Below are 5,799 nucleotides of genomic sequence, written 5' to 3' on the forward strand. Positions count from 1 at the left end.
CAGACTGTCACAGTAAGAGAAGGCCATTACACAGACAGACAGTGATTTTTTATTCTCTCTTTTATATCTTTATAACTAGCTAAGTGATAAAAATACACCTAAATTCTTAAAGTACAGGCCTTTGCAGACTGGCCTGAATCTCTGTATCCTAACAGTCCTCCAGGTCAGGCAGCCTCTGGGTAAGGGGGTGGGGACTCAGATCCTCCCGCTGGCCAATTCCACCAGGGTTGTGTATAAACCAGGGAAGTTTGCCCCAATAGCCAGACCAGATGCCCCCTTTACACTTGTACTCTGTCCTCATTGCTTCTCTCTCCCTTCCCCCCATCTCTGCTGCTCCCCCTCTGGGCTTTCTCAGCACCTGGCCCCACAGCACTTCCTGGGGGCCAGAGACTGCGCTTTCTGCATCTGCAGATGTGGCCTCTCTCCTGATTCCTGAGGAAAGGAACCTTTCCAGGAAATGGCCACGGCTTCTGGGAATCCGCATGTGGCTGTGAACAGAATTTGGCTCCCGGCACACAAGGCAACTTAAAAGCTGAGCACCCAGACAGGGGCTTGAACCCTGGACCCTCAGATTAAGAGCCTGATGCTCTACCAACTGAGCTAGTTGAGAATATTTTCACTGTTCACCACAAGAGTGAGCAGGCAGGCAAAAGAGGCAAAAAAAGTCCCAGGAACCCCTCCTCTTTTTCTGCACAGCCACTGCCTGTCAGCAGGATTCCTCCTCCTCCTCCTCCCTCCTGTGCCTCAGTGCGACTAAGGCCATGGCTACACTGGCGATTTGCAGCGCTGGAAAGCCTCCACCAGCGCTGCAATTAGTAAGTGGCCACACCTGCAGGGCACTTCCAGCACTGCAACTCCCTGGCTGCAGCGCTGGCCGTACACCTCACTCGGCATGGGGAATAAGGATTCCAGCTCTGGTGCTGCAGCGCTGGTCATCAAGTGTGGCCACACACCAGCGCTGTGATTGGCCTCCAGGGTATAAGGTGTATCCCAGAATGCTTTTATAAATTACTCTCTTTGTTTTGTTATGCAGCCTCTCTTTGTTTTGTTATGAACGAGCTCTGATCAGAGCTCCGTTGCTGCTTATCTAAAAAACAAACAGAGCTCCTGTTTGCTGTGATCACCTGTACCTGGCTGTAAACAATCAAATGAGCGGCAGGCAGGGAGAGTGAATGAAACAGCGGGGAGTCGTGTTTGCTGCAGGCTGTTTGCAATTAAGAGTTAAGACTAAGGGGTCGGAAACATGTTCTGATTTTTCAAGTCAGGAAGCTAAACACACAGTGTTGGCTCCAAAAATCCCCTCTCTCTCTCCCCCCGCTCCCTGTCACACTAGACCCCACTCCACCCCCCTCTTTTGAAAAGCACGTTGCGGCCACTTGAATGCTGGGATAGCTGCCCATAATGCAGCACTCCCAACAGCGCTGCTAATGCTGCAAATGTGGCCACACACCAGCGCTGGTAGCTGTGAGTGTGGCCACACACCAGCGCTGCTCCTACACAGCTGGATGACCAGCGCTGCAAACCGTAAGTGTAGCCATACCCTAAATCTCTGCACCTAGACAGCTGGTCCATCCGCTGCACCCCAATCCCCCATGCCTGAGCCTCCCTGCCAAAACCCTGCACCTGGCTCCAGAGAATTAAGTCTCACATCTCGCTGGGAACTTGACTTCTTGTACCCAGAGAGTCTCGGCCCCCACAGCAGATGACCCGAGAAACACAGTGTTCAGCTTTTCCAAAGAAGTGCTTAGACCCCCTCATCATGTGGCCTAAAGGATAAGGCATCTCCCTGTGGATCAGATGATTCAGGATTTGAGTCCCCTCGTGGTTGTGCTCACTTTGTGCTGCAAGTCCTGCTCCCTTCAGGGCTGGAACCTCTTCTTGGCGGCTCAGGCCAATGCTCTGGCTTCAGCTAGAGCCCCGGGAAGGTGTTGGGGGTTGGGTGTCACAAAGGCTGGGGCATGAGCCCCAGGTGCTTCCAGTCTTGCCTTTGCCCTTCCTGACTTGCCAAAGAAAATGGGCTGCTTCACTGCCAAAGTGAGCACCTGGAGTGGGAACCATAAGAGGCCCAGCCCTGCTTTCCTACCTTCTTCTGATGTTGGCCACAGAGCATCAGCAGCTGATCTGCAGGTGGTCATCAGTGGGGGTTCAGCACAGCAGGGAGCAGGCTGGCCCCATGTCTCTGTGGCTGTCTGCTGGCCACACATAGGCATGGTCCTCCCCTCCTCTTGCCCTGACCTCCGCTGCTTTTAAGCCTTCCCTTGGAGCTGTCAGCACCAGCCGCCTCCACTCTAGGTGCCCAGAGGAGGAGAGGTGTGCTGGGCTTCCACCTGCCCAGCCCTGACTAGGAAGCCTGGCCCTGCTTCCTTCAAGCACCAGGTGGGCAAGAGGGAAAGCACAGTGGCAAGTGCCAGACTTGTGGGCACCAGGTGAAGCCATGAGAATCCCAACCCTCAGGTGTCAGTTCTAGAGCCCTGACCCACCACAGCCTGAGTCACCCAGAAGGAGGGGAAAGACTTGTTCTTGCACAGCTGGAGACAGGGACGTGGAGCACTGGGAGCTCCAGGGCTTTACCACAAGCCAACACAAGGTCCCACTGAGATTTGAACTCAGATTGCAGGATTCAGAGTCCTGAGTGCTGCCCATTACACCATGGGACCAGCTCATGCTGCTTTCTCTGCACATTGGTGACCCTCATGGGGCTGGCTTGTGTGAGGTATCATTTTAAAAATCTTGAACTGTTCATCTGTTGAACATTAATGTCTTCTTGCAGTCTATGTGCTCGCATTGGTTGGGAAGTTATGAAGTTTTGCTCTGTGTGCGTTACTGGGATATGTTATGAGGTTGGGAAATGCCCCCCACCAGCCTTTCAGGTGCGACAAGGGAGGAGCCAGACTCGCTGCTGGCCCATTGAAGGAATCCACACTCCCAAGGACTAGCCCAGGAACCGTGCACAATGCAGGCTTCTCTGAGATAGCACAGAGACAATGGACACTGCTTGACTCACATGGTAGCAAAGGAGCTTCCTATCAAGTTGGAAAAAAACATGAAAGAGGGGAAGAGACATCATGACTTGGCCTCTCTCCCCCAGAACTCAGCAGCTGGAAACACACCTGGAGAACAAGGACTGAACTGAACTGATTCAGAAATCAGAAGAGAATAATAACAATAATACTTTCAAACCAAAGTCCCCAAACAGACTAGTGTTGGTTTTTCAGGAGAAAATTTTCAGTTTGGGGGATTTTGTTTTCTCAGTCAGACCTTGCCAAGGGAAGCAGGGAGAAAATGTTTGAGTTGCCTCCTTCAGAACAGCTTGGCCTAGACACTAGCTTTGGTTCACTGCTCTGGCCTTGCTCGGGTTGAGGGTATTTTAATAATTTGGGCAGGTCCCAGGGTGTTTGGGGGAGATGATGAGGATGTTCCCTTTTGAGATAAAAACTAAGAAATATGGGACTAGAGAATTTTTTTTAAAGAAATCTGGGATTTAGACATTTTATTTAAAGCAAGTGAGTTCTGAGTTGGTTTCTGTTTGCAGGAAGCAACATTATTTGATCTGTTATTGTACCCAAGGGGGAAGATTGTTGTTTACAAAGGAGGGGTGAAGACTAAATGCATCTGATGAGAAGAGGATTCAAACCCATGCATGCAGAGCACCAAGGATTAGCAGTCTATCACCTTAGCCACTCAGCCACCTCATCTGAACTATCAAGAAATAGACAGGAGGAGAAATCTAAGGTCAGCAGAGCTAGGGACAATAAGGAGTTTTTAAATACTAAGTGGAAGCAGGGGCTGAATGAGCTCCCCCCTCACATCTAGTGAGGAGCTGGGGGAAAGACTTCAGCAACAGACCGTGTTTGCACAGACACACCTACTCTGCCTCGCTATGCAGCATGATGGGGCCGCTTTCACAAAATGACCAGTTTTGGCTGGTGGTGGGTTACAAATCACTTTAGGATTGAGTGGAATTAAATGTTATTATCCTTCCTGCACGAGTGAAGGGCAGCAGAACATACCTAGTCCGTCCTGATGGAGGGGTAGGTAGGTGGGTGAGGAATTGCTTTTATTGGACTGCATAGATGTGATTGAGGACGTCACCCTAAACCAGTGATTCCCCAAACATTTCACATTGTGCCCTCTTAGCCATGGCTGTGGCCCCTCGGAAGCTGCGGTCAAGAACCGAGGCTGGCAGTGGGGCTGTTGCTTGCTGGGGAGAGGGGTGCAGACAGGGGTAAGGGGGTCGAGGCCGAGCTGGGAGCCAGAGCCCCAGGCTGAGGGTGGGGTTGGGGAAGAGCTGGGGCAGAGTGGGGCTGAGTGCTGCTCCCTCCATGGGGGCTGGCTCAGGCCCTGGGGTGCCCCCATGAATGTTCCTCTGTGTCCCCCTAGGAGTCATGCCCCACATTTTGGGAACCACTGAACCCTACTCGCTAATCAGGGGCTAGTGATGCCAAAGCCCAGGGAAAGGGAGAACAAGTGCGGGGCCCCCAGCACTGGAGCCATGTGAAGGGGCTGCAGGAGAGGGGCAATGGCTGGTGGCACAGGGAGTTAAGGGCAAAGGGGGCACAGGAGGGGGCAGGAGTTAGGGGTGAAGGAGGTGCAAGGGTTGGGAGTGCAGGAGCTAGCGGTAAAGGGGGAGGGGGATCGTCCAGGGGCAATGGGGAAGTGCCAAAGTACAAGCTTTGCCCAGGGCACCATTTCCCCTAATGCTGGTCTGAGCAAACAATTGGAAATGACCCTTCAGTGAGACCAGAACCATCGTGTAGAAAAGCCCCTTTGTTAAGTGGTGGTGGCTGAGGGCTTAGGGAAATGGGTTAGAAAACAACAAGTGCCTTTCTGTGGAGGTTTGATTCTTGCCTGCTGGGCAAGGCTGGTGTGTGGTGTCTCCATGGCTGCACTTTCAGTCTCTGATCTGCCACAGGGAGCCAAGTCTAGACATACTCAGAGGCTCTATGCCAGGGTTTCTCAAACTTCCTTTCACTGCAACCCCCTTCTGCCAAAAAAAACTCACTACATGGCCTTGGAAAAAGAAACCAGGCCCCTCCCCACTGAGCAGAGGCACAGGAAACAAAGCTTGAGCCCTGCCCCAATTGGGGGAGGGCAAAACCAGAGCTTGAGGGATTCAGCCCTGGGTGGTGGAGCTCCAACTTTTGGCTTCAGCCCCAGGCCCAAACAAGTCTAATGCCAGCCCTGGCGACCCCATTAAAACAGGGTTATGACCCACTTTGTGGTCCTGACTCAGTTTGAGAACCACTGCTCTATGCTGAGGGGAGAGAGTTTTCCTGTGGGTGTAGTTAATCCACTTCCCCAAGAGGTGGCAGCTATGTCAGTGGGAGAAGCTATATCGGTGGGTGCGCAAGCTGTGGTGTTTACCACATTTAAGAAGTTGAATCAACCCCCATTTTTAAAACCACCTGTGGTCTGGGAATGGCAAAGGACCTCGATGAAGCAGGGTCTGTCCTTCAAAGTCCTGGAGATCATGATTCCATACTCCTGTTGCCATGGGGATATAGCTCAGTGGTAGAGTGCTTAACTGTAAATCAAGTGGTCCTTGGTTCAAACCCCAGTGTCCTCTTATAACCTTCTTTCTTTTTAAAAAAAAGGAAAACATTTTCATTTCCATTCTCCATTATGTTCAGGAGCTCCACTATAGGGGGTGCTTGATATGAATGTAAACACTCAACATTTCACTGTCCAAATGCATAAAAACCTAGCGAAGTTGTCCATCAGCTGAAATCAGTTCCAATCCTCTAAGTGTCTAGTTTATGTTTTCATCAATTAAACAAAGGTATCATTTGCAGATCCCTC

General features: G+C 51.5%; 2 non-coding genes across 2 annotated transcripts; one reads left to right on the top strand and one right to left on the bottom strand.

The window, feature by feature from the left end:
- Nucleotides 1–2,585: 2,585 nt before the first annotated feature.
- Nucleotides 2,586–2,657, bottom strand: TRNAQ-CUG. The gene has a single exon. It is a non-coding gene; the product is annotated as a tRNA-Gln (tRNA).
- A 2,837-nt stretch (nucleotides 2,658–5,494) lies between these two features.
- On the top strand, nucleotides 5,495–5,566 carry TRNAY-GUA. The gene has a single exon. It is a non-coding gene; the product is annotated as a tRNA-Tyr (tRNA).
- The last annotated feature ends 233 nt before the right edge of the window (nucleotides 5,567–5,799 follow it).

The sequence above is a fragment of the Mauremys mutica genome, unplaced genomic scaffold (genome assembly GCF_020497125.1).
Source record: "Mauremys mutica isolate MM-2020 ecotype Southern unplaced genomic scaffold, ASM2049712v1 000922F_np12_obj, whole genome shotgun sequence".
Classification (NCBI taxonomy): Eukaryota; Metazoa; Chordata; order Testudines; family Geoemydidae; genus Mauremys; species Mauremys mutica.